This window comes from Calonectris borealis, chromosome 13 (genome assembly GCF_964195595.1).
Source record: "Calonectris borealis chromosome 13, bCalBor7.hap1.2, whole genome shotgun sequence".
Classification (NCBI taxonomy): Eukaryota; Metazoa; Chordata; class Aves; order Procellariiformes; family Procellariidae; genus Calonectris; species Calonectris borealis.
Genome location: NC_134324.1, coordinates 18173373 through 18189585, shown reverse-complemented (window position 1 = coordinate 18189585; position 16213 = coordinate 18173373). Strand labels below are relative to the sequence as shown.

Genomic DNA, 16213 nt, shown 5'->3' with positions numbered 1-16213 from the left:
CAAAGCAATTTGAACAAATATTATCTCTTAAGTAAGGCCCAGATTCTCCAGTGCCCTCTGACAGGGGTGATTTTCAAATCATACTTACACTGCATGAGCAAGCCTGGGTCTTGCAGTACTTCTATGAGCTCTTTCACTAAAACTCTCCCCCTCCAACATCAGAAAATTTAAGAAACCTAGTAATGTTTTTTTTAGTAAATAAGCTGAAAATTCTGAAAATTTTTATTTCATGCAATTGGCAAACATGATCTACTTCTTAGATCATTTCATCCCAAAGACCCCACTTCTTTTAAAGCAGGCTTCATTTTCAGAGTGCCTATAAGCATATAATGTTTAATTGTGCATTTTCTCCTCTTCTCCCAAAATAACTTCTCACCTTTAAAAATACAGGCTGCAGAACTTAAAATATCACGTAGGTGGTACGTCTCATATATGACAGGCTTTCCTAACAAAAATAACAGCATGAGTTTTAAACTATTATTTAAATCAGTTTGTATTAGTTTTACTCCACTTACTCTGTTGATTCTCTGGTGTTTCCTGGAAAGATATGTGTGTGTTTTAATGACGCTAAGGAACTTAGAAGGAAACACTTGAGCAATGACACAAAGAGGGAAGGAAGAGGATCAAAGACTAAACTGAAATATTAGAAATCAGGATAGAGATGATATTCAATTAACGGAGATGTTCTTTTTCAGTTTTATTGATTACTGTTAATTAACTGCGGATGCTAGGCAAAAATAAACTAACAGAACTACCTAAAATTCATATCTGTACCACTCTCAACTGCAATGGAAATCACAGGATAATGCCTTTCAGCCAGATCTAACAGCAGTATCTGAAGCAGGGAAAAAAAAAGTCTCAATGTACTGTACTGAAAGTTCTAACAATTGAGGGAAAATATAATTGGAAATAAGCATTAGGATAAAACTAAAAAAACCTATACATAATGCATTCATCACTCAGAACATTGACATTAGCGGCTTTATTCTTTCAAACAGTTTTTTCTATAGTGCTATGAACGTTGCAATACTCCCTCTGTTAACACGGTGAATAAAAAAGAAATTATGCCCTCAACATGGCGATAATCAAAATACCTGCCACATTTGGATTCTTTGGAGGTAAGCAATCTATCTCAATCCTCACAATCAAAACAGCGTGAAAAGCACATACCAAAAGAGCAGTAAGTATTGACAGAAGGTCCAATCACCACAGATCAATTCTTTAATATGAAGTAACTGTTTCAAATTATATCAACCACATTATTTAATCTTGATCTTTTAGAGCAGAAAGATTCAACCATCATTCTAGAAGCCTCTCAAAACCACATCTAAATACTGCAATGACAGAAGCAGGACAAATCCCTCACAGGTATCTGCTAGCTTTAACAATGTTCCATGCACATTATGAAGCCCTTTCCTTACGACAGCCCCTCTAAACATAGTTGGTTTACATTTCAGTATCACTTTATCTAAGAGAAAAAGACATCAACATATTTGTTAAGCATTGAGGCAAACTCCACCTGTGTAAGTACTGCTTTAAATACAACATTAGTACTACTTTAAATGCAACATCAAGTTAAATTATTTCTATCTCAAACAACTAACTATCTAAAAGCAACTGTTCAAAGTGTAAAATTAAAACTAGCTTAGGAATAGTATTTCTACACAGGTATTTTAACAGTTGCCTTACTCCAGTTAGTTGGAGTAATGATTTAGAACAATATCCTGCACCATAACAGCACTCAGACAAACATTAACTGCAGAAGAAAAATAACTGAAAATAATTTTTTTAATGGTTCATGGCTAAGAAACAAATTAATAAAAAGCAGCCAACTAAGATGTGTACACAAGACTTTACAATACATACCAGCAACACACCCGCGTTCAGAGAGTATACTTCATGTATACAGAAGTTAATTAAGCCTTTCTGCATAAACTTAATTAATCACATATGAATTAAAAGTAGAAGGTCCAGAAATGTTAAAGTTCATCTTCACTTATAAAACCCAGGACATTTTTTTAACTATTATTGAAGCATTAAATATCTTCTTATATATGCAGTAACTAAAAAAAGCCTATTTTAGTCTGAAAGACTTCCAGAAGCTGAGCCAAGTTTAATCCTGCTTTTAAACATCTGAAGGTATTTGTCACAAGACACCTCCCACTTTCAAGCTAAAGTACCAATTTATATAGTCTATTGATTATGTTTCATATGAAAAAATAAAGACAAGAATTTATAGCAAAAATGTTAACTTATTCAAAATGCAAAATTGTACACTGTGGTTTTGCAAGCCAAACATGTTCAATTCAGCTTTAAAAATAGTAACAGGTATGATTTTATGCAAAAATACGACATCATCACATTACCTAGATCTGAAATGCTTCAAAGGAAAAGTACGAAACCCGCTCTTCTCTTTCAAGTATATTTTACTAAACATGATTATTTCCATCCTTAGTCCTAAAACAGATTGGCATTATAAGGAGTTATTTTTAATTCTTCTACATGACAAGTATGGCAGTAACCTCCAAGTCAGAAACCTACTTGCACAGCCTCATGTTCCTAACCAAAGGGTACAGAAACATGGAGCTTCTACTGCTTGACATGCTGACTATGAGAGCAATGTTGGTGTTTACTGTTGACTGAATTTTGAAATGTGAGAGTAGTGCACCAAGTAAATATCAAACAGAACATACTGTACCAGCTGACACACAGATTATGCATATGTCACTTCACTGAACTTCACTTTGTGCCTGCTCAGCTGCAATTAGATCAAGGAAGGTGCAGGCTGCTAACTGAAAGCATATGTATAAAGATTAAAACCACAGGAAACATAGGATTTATTTAAACAGTGTTTACAAATCTTCACGTTTACATCTAATTATCAATAGCCATTTTAAAAAAAATTCTGCTTAGAGATTTTTTTTTATTTCATTTTATAAAGAGGGTATGTATCTACACAATGCATTTTGATTCAGTGCCAAAGCTTACATAAATCCATCAGCTCAGCTTCATTTGTCTGTTTTTCAAACAGGTCCTACTTAGCTTCCCATCAGGGTTTATCATCACAGGAAGTCAGTCAGCTGCTCAAGGTTATAGTAGGCTATTAGATTCTCCTAATTCTTGACTCCCGTCACAAAGACTTTTACACTCTCTCCATCTTAGAAAGAAATAACCAGGCCAATAGAAACATGTCATTTTGAGAATGATATTCATACCGTATTTTTCTTCATGAAGAAGTCATATGGGTATGGAATAGAGCAATAAACAAGAACAATGAATTCATGGTAGTGCTCTCAGTAGATAAGAGTGGGACAAATTAGCATCTGCCAAGGGCAAAGGAAAAAAAAAATTGTTTTTGTGAACTTGCAAGACAAATGTCTTCAGAAGAACTTTAGCTGAATGTATGAGAAGGAAAGAGTAAATACCAGCCGCTATAGAAAAAAATGGCATGCTGTAGCCTAAGTACATGGTCCCACAGAGATGTCAAAAGTCAAACATAAGACATAATCAATTAGAGGCATTAATGAATGTATAAATCAGTGTTATCCAAAGTGACCAAGGAAGAGAAAGGACTAAAGGTCTGGAGAAAACCATTTTAGCTCTACCACACCTTTCTAAGTGTTTAGTACAAAGCAAAGTGTGAAAAGATGTTGGCATTTTTAATTTGGACATAGGGAAACCTATCTAAAGTGAAGGTTTAGTTCTGACAGCTGCTGCCACTGAAATGAATTGCCTACAGATGACAGTACCTAAAAACAGGGGGAAATACGACCAGCCCCAAAAAAACAACAAAAAACACACAAAAAAACCCCAAAACCAACACAGAAAAAATCCTACCTAACCCCAAACCTCAAACATACTGAGAAACACATTGAAAGAGAGACTAAAGGTAAAAGTAGAGAACAGGAGAGCCAACACCAAAAGCACAAGACTTCAAATAACCCTCCACCAAAAGAAAACAAAACTGTAAAAAAGGAAGGAGCAATCCTGACAGTCTCAAATTTCTCTGGCAGTTCCAGTAAGATGAATGTTTTATTCATGGCATAAGCAGGAATATAATGAAATATTTTTCATGAAAGGCACTGTAGTCCTGTAAATCATACAGAAGTCCGTGTATAATTTTGCTATCAATTTTTAATTGCAAGGTCACTTGAATTGTACCATTTAAGCTTATTGAGATTCTGTACACAGAATCACAACTCACACAAAACGCAACTCTCTGTGAAAATACATTTAAAATTCAGTACTACAACACTACCATATAGAGGGGAGGAGAAAAATCAATTTTTCAAAAGATTCTTCATTTTATATTATACACTTACATTTTAGACGTACAATTCAAGTGATATAAAATCTAGGTTTTATGTAATTTTTATGTTTTAATTTTAGAATTTAATTCATTAACTGCCATATTATTAACAGGAATTTGATTTAGCTTCAAGTTCTTCCTCAAGAAATTGAGACTAAACTTCCAGAACTTTTCCCTCTAATACAAAACAGCTTGGAAGCTGCATTTAATACCATTTGAAGCATAGTTCCATCCATGAAAGCCTACCAATATGTTTTGGGGGCTATGCAAGCTAAGCAGTTCCCACCCTCCTAAAAGTAGAAATTACAAACTGCTTTTGTCAACTCTGAAGCAGATGAGCTAAAAATGAATAAATAAATAAATAAAAGTTCAAATCTGTGATTATAAAGTGTATCACTATAGAAATGTAACCCCTAAAAGTTGAGTTACCACTTTTTTGGTTAAGAAACAAAAAAATTATCCAGTCAATGGGGGTATATTAAGCAGAACGGCCAATAGTAAAAAATGCCTAGCAAAACCGGCAGTGCCCTGGGATGCATCTCCCTTCCTGAGTATGAGCTGTGCTCCAGCTTTTAGTGTTACATCCTTTTACAAATCATTTAAACTTATAATTGAACAAAAAGATGGAAAAAGAGGGCGTCTTTCATCAAGGAGACATAATGATATGGAACTTTAGCTATAGCAACATGATTAATGCCACAGCAAAACTTCTGAATCTTCTGGATTCTAAAGAAAGAAGTTGTAAAACCACACCAAGTACAGAGAGCCGGTCACCTCCTGCCTCGCCCACTGGCGAGGGCGTTCACTTCCCCGCAGCTAATACTCCTGACCTAAGTGCCACTTAGTTCATTATTCACATTCATTTAACTGCAGCCTGACGCAGGAGCAGCATCATGATACTTTCTGGTATCACTAGCATGATTGTTTTGCCATTCAAGAATGAGGTGAATTTGTATATATATTTTTACACATATATACATAGATACACACACATATGTACGTATATACACACACAACTCATCATCTTGTAAACTTGGAAATCTCTCCTGAATTATCCTCTGTATTTTAAGTTTGTCAGGAAATTGGGATAACTTGGGGATTAATTCTAATTATAATATTGTACCAAAAGTGAAATATGAAAGTTGCACCTGTTGAAAACACTCTGCTTTCCTTTCTATTTAATAAGAAACTCTCTGAAACATAGAAGGGGAAGGACAATGAACTGCAAGATACGTGCAGCTTCATTTTACATTTTATATGATAAGAGTGACATTCAATTCAAGCTTTGCAGCATGCCTTCTTCAGTCTTAACATACTTTCAACCTTCATGCACAGCTACTTTTTTAATGTTCAAAGATCTTGCTGTTTCTGGAGCCTGACTTTTAATTGTCACGTTCAGAATATTTTGGATTAGAACTCCACAAGTCAGACAACATGCTATGAAAAAGAAAAAGCAGCGAAGGACTGTACGCTGTTAACTCCTGAAACAAAAAAATGCAGAGGGTACTTACAATAGTTTTTCCCTAAGAAATTAGCATCCAATCAGACCAAGTTTAGTAATAGATTAATCAAAGCAGATACTGGTTTCATCTCTATTTTCCACCAATCTTTAGAACAAATTCCAGTATTTACATTCCTGTTGATAGAAAAAACAAAGGTTAAAAATTTTTCTTTTCACATAACCTTCAGCATAGTTTACGAAGGCACAACTCCAAAACTATGATTTAAAAAAAAAAAAAAAATTTAAAATTCTATCCTTTGGCCAAGAAATCCAAATTAAAATATATTCTGAAGTTGAAAGAGTCTGAGGTCACGGCAAGTCTGAAATTCAAATGTTTTACTGAAACTAGCAAGTGACATAAGATTGGGGAGACTCCAGAAGATCCAAAGGGAACAAAACAAAATCCTGGAATTAAAAACTAGAGGACAGCAAAAAGGAGAAAGACTGTAACAGCAGACGGAATAAGATCCAATGATCCAGCCTTCTCTTCTCTCTCCTAGGAAATTCTGCATCTGATTATAAATGGGATTTTCTGAAACTCTTCAGCTCCCTGAAACTGTCTCGCCCACCCTGGAAGGATAGCAACAGACGTAGAAGCACTATCACACGTACACAGAGGCTGGAATGAAATCCATCCTCATACTTCAAAAACCAAGATATGAACACACATTTTCTTACTGTTGTGATAACAAATGCAAGTCTGCCCCATATCAGTGGGAGCAGTCAAAAAAAAACCCACAACCAAACAACCACCCCCATGAGAATTCTTTCACTTTTGCTGCTGGTTACAAAGGGCAAGGTCAGAGAAGGTACAGAGCAATAATTAACTTATTCCTTTGCCCTTCTTGGCCAATGTTGTAGGTGCCAAGTTTTCTACAGAAAGAAGTAGTTGGGTGTTCTTTAAAGGGTCTCAAAGAAAACTGCAAAGCAATCAAGTAGATAGGAAAATGAAAAACACCCAAATAAAAGCTTAATCAAGAAATCCATCGCATGAAAACTTGCTTTCTTAGAGAGAACACTTCACTGTTGTCTTCTCTGTTATGTGGTGATTTATTTCATGATAAACAAAGAGTAGATTAAGTTAATGTATATCCTACTGCTCTTTGTTAAAGTATTAGATTAAAAGAAGTATTTGACAAAAAAGTGATTTTTTTCCCCTGGTTGATTGCTTTTCCTTCCAAATCGGTCTACCGCATGATCTTGTAGTTTCTGATCGTTCATTTAAGAAACAACATCTTCCCACTTAGCTATATGAAGTACTAAAATCGCAACGTAAGATTGTAGCAATGAAGGGATAATGAAAGCAGTTCTGCAAAAGTATCTAAAAGCAGTTTCAAGAACAAATTTATACTTTTTAGCAGATACAGATTAGTAACAGTTAAAATGGACAGAAGTTACTAAGACTGAAAATAGTTCTTACACCCATTTTAGGGCTTCTATCAGGACGATAGGAGCATCAGAGAGACAGTAGTACAGAAACAGACATACACTAACTGTTAAAAAGAAATATATCAGCATAAATACATAGCCGTTGTGCAAAAGAGAACTGCTTGAACTGAAGTTTGAATTGTAGCTTAAAAAAATAGGATCCGAGTCAACTTCTTCCTGCAGAATTCTTAATAATTACTGAATTCTTACCTAGAACACTTGAACAAAACTGCATTTTTATTAACAAGAAGCAGAAAGGTCATTATAGAAAGTGATGGGTCTAGTAAAAAAAAAGAAAAAAGAGTGGGCAAGGGGAGACAAAGCAATATTAAAAGATGTCAAAAGAACCAAAGACGACCACAAAAGTGCGCATTAGCATAGCAAATTTTTATTTTACTTATGTAAAGAGAACACAACATTAAATGTTCTATTCAGAGGAAAGTCGCTTGTGGACCTTCAAGCTGGCAGCCGGGGCACGGATCGCAGACCCGCCCGGAGGCTCCGGGACAGGGGTCAGGGTGACCCGGCGGGGCCGGCCGGGCCCGGCCCGGCAGCTCACGGCGGAGGGGGCGCGCACCGTTCCCATGGCAACGCCTCTCCCGGCTGGCGACCACCCCCGCCGCCGCCTGCGAGAGGCCAGGGTCAGCGGCGGCTCCGCCAGCCCTCGGGACCCCCGGCACCATCTGCGTGAGGGGCGGGAGGGCCCCGGGCAGCGCGGAGGGACCGAGCCCCCTGCCCCGCGCGGGGAGCCCCGCCGAGCTGCCCGGGGCAGCGAGAGCCGCCAAAGCGGGCAGCCGGGGAGCCCGTCCCACCCACTGCCCCGGGGTACCGACGGCCACGGCCGCGCCCGCCTGACAACTCACCGCACCGCGTCCCTCTCCTTGCCGGCAGCGGCTGCGGGAACCGCTCAACAGCCAGCGCACGCCGAGAAAATGGCGGCTCCCGGCAGCCTCTCCGGCCCCTCGCTGCGGCTCCGAGGCGAGAAGGGAGCAGCGCCCCCTGGCGGGCTGGGGGGGCGCGGCAGGCCGGCGCCCGCTGGCGGAGGGCGGCACGTAGTGGCAGCAGCCGGGAAGCGCAGAGCGGCAGCGCCCGCCGCGGGCCCTCCTCGCTGCCGCCGCCTCAGCCGCCTCAGCCCGCGCCCCAGCCGCCTCAGCCCGCGCCTCAGCTCCTTCCGCTTCTCCGGCCTCTCAGTGCCTCAGCTCCTACGGCGCCCCGGCTCCGCGCCGGCCTAGCCGGGCCGGAGGCTCCCTCCCCTTCCTCAGCATCTCGAACAGCCCCTTCATTTCACGCCATCTTCTCCAGACCGTTTGTGGTCCGGAGCGTGCCAACCCCAGCGCTCTCCTCGCTCTCACCCCTTGTCTCCGCACTTAACGGCTTGTTATGACTTAAATCTGCTAAAGGCAGGGCAGTGCAACGGGGAGGGGAGCTCCTGTCCACGGCTGGCCTGCAGCCCGCGGGGCCCTGTGAAGCCTCACGGATGCTGTGGCTGGCCAACTGGCAAGATCGATACTAATGAAGTCACGAGTTTGACCTAAATTAGGTGTGGTTCTTAAGAACCACCTTGGCTGAAAGACTGCATGACAGTGCAGTTATTTATCCTTAAATTTATAGACTTCTTTTAACCAGCTGCATAAGGGAATTGAGAAATCATCTACCAGACGCTGATCTTCTAGGTACTCACAGGAGACACGAGATGCCTACCAGCGATACTTCTCAGTACAGTTTGGGCTGTATTATAATTGTTTCTTAATCTTTGCATATAAATCATAGGGATATTAAAGCAAAGCAGGTAGTGCTACTTATTAATAAGTTTGCCAGGGACTGGCCTTTTTTTTCCTTTCAAATCTCGAGATTTGTGTTCTCACTAGCTATTACAAATCTCATTTGGACTAGAATTTTCCAAATCAGACAGCAACCTCAGGCTATTTTCTTTGGTAGTTGTAGCCAAAATAACCTAATCATTTGCAGGACTAAGGCGGTTGTTGTGCAACATTAAAATATTCCATTAACCTTTTTCTCTTTTTTAGAAACTTAGGTGCCCTCATGATTGATCCAACAAATTTTAATGTAGCCAAGATACTTGGCTTTATGTAGGGGACCTACTTCTTGCTATCCTCAAGAAAAGTCAGCTACTTGGAGCAACATTCTCAAACTTTGTTGGTTTGCCATTGTGCATATGATCAGTAGCGACTTGCTTTTTTCAAATTATATATCTCTGAAGACTTGTGGCAGATAGTTTGGGACAATTTCAGGAAAAGCAGGCTAATTATACAATGTGTCAGAATATTTGCAGATTCCAGAGCTTAGACTGAAAGCCATTTTGGATAAGGATTGTTTCTCACTTTATGTTGTTCAGCATCTACTAAGACCCCAATTCGATTCAAAGCTTCTAGTTATTATAAGTAACTATATTAACTTCCATTACTATAAGTAATGAAGTAGTACCAAACTCCCTTTGGTTGATCAGAAAAAAATCATAATGAATATTCAGTAATCAACAACAATACTCAATAACTTTGGATGCAAGTCCACATACTACTTGCTCTTCGTTCAAAAAAGAATACCTTTACTGATAGAACGTAACATTACTAATGCAGCCTAATGGTGATGCTGAGCCTAAAAGAAATAAAAGATTTCCCTGAACTAAAGGAAAAATAATTCAAAAGGTCTGAGACTTTTGAAATACATTGAGACTAATGAAAAACTATCAGAACAGATATTGCTACATATAGGTTCTTGTTAATATTTCTCTTAAAGAAAACAACAATTTGCCTGCAGTGCTTTTGTAATTTGATACTGCAAAGATGTGATTGCGTCCATGATTAACTTTAGGCAAAGTTTACAATCTAACTTAAGTCCGGTAGTTCTAGTACTTACACTTGTTGTTCTGCAAAAATAAAGAAATATATATATTTTACAGTGGCTTTTAAAAGTAATTGTATCCTTCGACTTGTTTCCATACTTCTGGCATCTGGTGAGGTTACTATGGCCCTCACTCCTTCATGAGAATAAATAATTTTTCCAGTCCCTCACTGGTAATGTGTGGGCCAGTTTCTCAGGGGTTTGGCATTTCTCTCAATTTGAAATCTTCAGGGTATCTGAAGATAAAACAAAAAATTTCTAAACAGTAGTAATTTCTAAACAAGAAAACTACTGAAAATGTAGACCATTTTTCAGGGAAATACTAAAAAAATATTATTTAAGTATTTCAGGGATGTTCTTTAATGTGAACAGAGATGGCCTCAAGAAATGTGCTATGGAAACAAATCGCTTTAGACACACAACTTACTGAAATTTTAAAACACACCTCTCATAAATAGTCTACATCTCTCTGTCTCTTCTGTAATGTACGCACATACCATTTTTCTTTTTTCATTTGTATTCTTTATTTTCTTAAGAGAAAAAAAATCAAATGTAAAAGGCTTGAGCATTACAGGCAATATTTGTGCGAGCCAGACACAGATTGGTTGCCTAAAAACGCCCAGATGATAATGTACGTGTTTCACTATCTGAAAAACAGCTCTATTGCAGTAGTGAAAGTCACATCAATCTAAAATCATTTCACATCAGTCCAAAGCAAGTTCATTTATTTAAGGATCTTTGGCATAATATGACACAGTAAGAGGTCTGTACCCTAACACTGCAATGTGAACATGAATATTTAATCTCATCAATCCTAGCATTATTCATTAGCAATTATTTTCACAAAGGCCATTGCTCTGTTGAGATTTTGATACATTTCCAAATGAAGCAGATTGTTTTTAGAGGTCACAAGGTGTTTTTATAGTGACCCACTTACAGGGTTTGATGTCTAAATTGAAAACTTTGGTAAAACAAACCCAAAAAGTTGTAGCACCAATACCTAGAAGAACTAGAAGATAAGAAAACATAATGGACATGAAAAACATCGACAATAAGGACAGCAATGGTCATAAAATATTTATTTTCTAAGCAAGCTTGTTCTTTGTTTTCTGTTGAGTTAACTAACTTAAAGTTCAGTTTGAATAAAATTCTGAATCAGTCAGTGGAACTGTAAGCCAAAGAGTACAGTCATACTGTAAAGCCAACACAATGCCTTTGGTGACCCAACAGCATTAAAACTAACTGTATTTCTTCAAAGTACTTTTGATTGCAGATAGAATTGCACAATGGTGGTACTTGAGCTACAGAAAGTAATTAAACTTTGAAGAAAATTTCAAGCAATATCTTTGTCAACACAAAGTGGACAAATGTTCATATTTGCTGTATTCCCTCTTTCACTTGAAATGGAATGAACAAAATTGTTACTAAAATTTGTTGAGTAGTCTGTAAAACAAACAAAAAATTTAGTTTATTGACGTCATACACATGTAGCCTCACTGAACTTTCCTGTCTGCTTTTTTTGTGGAAGGACTTGTAGCCACAACATTATGGACCTTAACTGACCACAGAGCAATTCCATACTTTGAGTATCTTTGTCTTAGTCTTGTATTTTATTCTCAGATAAATTGAAAAAAAAAAAAAGAACTGAAATTTTACAGAGATTAAAAGAACCTTTAGTGAGATAAAGAAATGCCTCTCTCAATCTGACTTACATGTTTCATTAAAGTATAATCAATGCATATGGAAAATCATCTTGCTGTGTAGAAGTGTACATATGCATGTGCACAATGTACCTTCTATAGTGCTGTGTCCCTGCATGACGTATCGTATTGTATTTTTTTCAGCTCATGTAATTTATGCTATGAATAAGTAAAGAAACAAGCCAGTTCACTTGAAAAGTAGATGCTATATAGCATACATGGTGATAGTTTACATGCTGTTCTCCCAAGCCCAGTACTGCACAGCACCCTGGAATCATACTCGTTTCTTCTACTCTGGGAAGTAACTTACCTTATATATTATTACCTAGGGTTGATTTAAACTGCTGTTCTTCATTAAAAATGAAGTCATTTAAAAAAGTAAGCACAAGTCTACTCAGTGAAGTGTCTGGCAATGGTGGTTTTGGCTGCAGCTCATTTGAAAAACACGTTTGCTTAATGAAGGGGCAGTACTTGGAGGCATAAAGGGGAGCTTCCAACCACTGCATATGTCTGACTAAGGGAAGTCCAGTGGGTGGATTTGGGGGGATTTTCTGCTAAGTGAAAGAGATTTCAATATGCTTCTGCTTGGGATTTTTGGGGGGTTTGTTTATTTGGGGTTTTTTTGGTGAAACATGAACATTTCATAGCTTGGACAATTTTCAAATTGGACAATTCCAAAAGTTTCAAATTGTTTCATGCAAAGATGATCTTTTAACATCCTTCCGGGGGAGGAGTTGGTAACATTTTCGGCATTAATTTAATGTACCTTCTACTAAAGTTTCTATTACAATTAAACAAAAATTTATTTTTAAATTACTATTCCAAAGCTTTAAATATATATTTTGGAGTAATGTGGAGAATTTTGATTAAATTATAAGAAACGTCACTAAATTCAACAAGGACAAATGCAAACTCCTTATCTGGAAAGGAATAACCTCTTGCAATGATAACCTCTGGGGACCACCTGCCTGGGGAGCAGCTCTGCGGAAAAGGACCTGGGGATCTTGGTAGACATGAACCAGCAGTGTGCCCTGGCAGCAAAGGCGGCCAGTAGCATGGTGGATGGTATGGACAGGAGCACAGGACCTGCTGATCGAGGAGAGTCATTATCCCCCTTCACTCAGCACTCATTAGACCACATCTAGAATACTGCATGCAGTTTTAGGAACCCCAGTACAAGAAAAACCCTGATCAACTGGGGCGAGGGCAGCACTACTGGACCACCAGGATGGTCAGGCATGGCCAAGAGAAGAGGGAGGACTTGTTCATCCTGGAGAAGATATGACTTTGGGGGACCTAACCACAACCTTCCTGTACTTATAAGGGGGCTACCAAGAAGATGGAGGCAAGCTCTTCACAGTGATGTGTGGTGGAAGGGCAAGGGACAATGTGCATAAATGGAGACGAGGTTCTGAGTGGGTATACGCAAAAGCTTTTCAACCATAAGGAAGTCAAGCAGTTTCCATCCTTGGAGGGCTTCATGACTAGACTGGATAAAGCCCCGGGGCAACTCATGGCTGACTCTGCAGGAGGTTGGATTAGATTACCTCCTGAGATCCTTTCCAACTTGAATTATGCTATGAGTCTACGATTCAAAAATTCATATAAAACTGAAAAATCAGATCCTACCAAAAGTATAATCTCTTTGAAACTTTCTTTACACAATCATGTTAAAAATTTCAATCGGTTCCAAGCTGTTTGAGTCAGATAAATATAAACTGGACTTAGCAAACAGTTCTTTGACACAAACTGTTTAGTCAATAATGGGTCATGAGTCACAGAGGTTCATATGGGAAACTGTGTTTGTTGATATATTCCCTAAGAAATTAATGTAATTTCTTATTTGCTACTAATCTCATTGACTCATTAATTGGCTCATTACTATCAGGTTAATGAACAGAGTGAAAAAAGCTATGCAATCCAGAGCTGGAATTTCAGAGGTGCAGCAGAGAAAGAAAATCAAATTCAGAAAAATGACAAAACAGTGCCTTAACTAGGAACATTTTCTCATGAATATGACAATAGAAAATCGAATAACTGGTAAGTAACAGATGCCTGAAAGCTGTGGTTTTCCCTTGAATTACATCCAATGTTCTTGCTGCCATGGGAAGAAGAGATTCAATCATTTAATGGGAATAGGAAAGCCTTGCATTTGTATGCTGGTCCACAGAAAATCAAATCTGATTCTCTCTTCCAAAAGAGTATGACACCCATTCCCTTTATCCACAGCACATTCTTTGTTTCCTTTCATTGCAAGCAGGTGATAAACATCATTCTCATTACATTTTAGTGAAGGCAGTGGAAAAGTCCGAAGGGAAGTTAGAGATAATTAGAGGTATCATCATAGTACAGAAATAGGAAAAGATGAAAAAACATGATGAGCCTTTCAATTTCAGCAATGAAATCTTAGGCAGTACAAACTTCCCTGTAACTCCCAAACCCGTTGCTGATCAGACAATGCAATAAAATACCTTCTCATTAAAATTAAAAGCATCAAATAATGGTGGCAGTACTGAACCCGATAATATATGCCCTATGGAAAAGTTAGCATTCAAGCATGTAAAAACCCAATCTTCTTTTGATGTCTTGGTATACTGCCAGCTGAAACTACTTCTAAGTTCACTTGCACGTGGTGTCAAATCAGGGACAAACACAGTGTGTTTACTTTCTTTCACAACTCACTGAGCAGGCGAGCAACGATAAATGCCAAATGAAGAGGAAAATGGTAAACATGCAACTAGTGATTTATTTTAGTTCTGTTTGGACTGATTAATGCAAGAAATAATTATCTAGAGCTGGGACTTTGGACTTAGCAAGCATGTGGCATATGACCACATACATGGTTTTCTATTCATAATTCCTTTGTGCTGGAATATTAGTGCACACAGGTACTATGTAAGTCAGTGATATAATAAGTAGAAAAATACCAAGTTCAAGGCAATGCTTGCCTGTTCCCTGCATGCTTCCACATGTTATCTTGATGGCAGAAAAGAGGCAGAGAGGAGTGAAGAGGAATGCTACGGTTAACAAACACGACCCTTTTAACTGATCACTTTGGTCATTCATTTTCCCCATATCCTGTTGATGATGTCTGAGAATTATTATATATGGGGGAAACTCAAGATGATCATCCAAATCTTAGCTGGGCAAACTTTTCTGTAGTTCTTAAATGCTTTATATTGCTGCTTAAGTAGAAGGTTAAAAAAGATATTCTTCACATGTCAAAGGCAGGTGTATTTAATCAAGTATATTCCGACTTTGGACTCGCCCAGAATCAAAGTACCAGAAGGAGAAGCAGCAGCAGAACAGAGAACAACGGACAAAGTGCCACCAGACTGCTTTCCAGGCTGGGATCAAGAATGAGGAATCAGGACTGACAGTTCCAGAGATAGCTTCTTTGACTTCTAACAGTCTGTAAACCCCAAGTTTAGGTGGGGGTTCAGGTTTTCTCTTACATGATTATCATTAGCCACAGACACACTTCCATTTTAACATACCTGGTATCTAGGGTACGCAACCCAAATGAGGGTGTGAGGTATGTTGATAAGAGTTTGACTTATCAAATTGAGGTTTAACCTTCAAACCTTCATATTCTCTCAATGCACTAATAGCCTTACCTCTCACAATAAATCAGCGTGAGGCATCTATGATATTCAAACTTTTTTTCTCACATATGCCATGGGCGAAGTGCCTGCGAACTTCACTAACAGCCGCACCAATCAGCTCTGGCAAGCTGCAGTTCCTGCCCACCCACTGATAAGCGGTGACTGTTGTTTGCAAACTTCGGCTCCCTACGTTTCCTGCATCACCAGCACCCAGCCAACCCTCCGCAGATGCTCCAGTCATCTGGAGCTCCTCTGGACACATCCCAGAGGAGAGGGGCAGGAGCACGAACTGTAAGCACATGCTGCAGAGCTGCTCGGACACCAGCATGCGCTGCCTGGCTCTCCCGTGCTGAACAGCCGCTGCTGCGGAGCTGCTACGCCAAAGCCTTTGTATGCGTGACTGCAGGCTAATTATGGGCTGAAGTTAGCAAAGGGATTTTGTCAGCAGAGTGCAGTAAGTCAAATACCATTTTCTGTGGGAGGTATGTAAGCCAAGAGGTGTAATGATAAAGGCCCATCCTGAAGAATATCCAGCTATTAGACAAACGAGTGAGTGATGAGCTGTGAGTTCAGGAATACCTGCTTTACAAGTTGTACTCTGCCAATCTCATTAATGGACTCATGTAATGATGCAAGACTCTAAATTGCATTGCCAGTGATACTGTCACTGCTCAGCTTACAAAACATGCAAAATTCCTATTCTTTTTTTTCCATATTTTCACACTTTACATACTATTATATTGAAATTCCAATAATTGACCTTGATACGGCACTTACTAGGAAGGTATAAGTACTGGAAGACAAAATG

General features: G+C 38.8%; 1 long non-coding RNA gene across 1 annotated transcript; it reads right to left on the bottom strand.

Annotated features, from left to right (window-relative positions):
* Positions 1 to 375: 375 nt before the first annotated feature.
* LOC142087777 (uncharacterized) lies at positions 376 to 8202 on the bottom strand. Its single transcript, XR_012675592.1, has 3 exons — positions 8102 to 8202; positions 5821 to 5945; positions 376 to 445 (listed from the first exon to the last, which is right to left on the bottom strand). It is a non-coding gene; the product is annotated as an uncharacterized LOC142087777 (long non-coding RNA).
* Positions 8203 to 16213: the final 8011 nt, after the last annotated feature.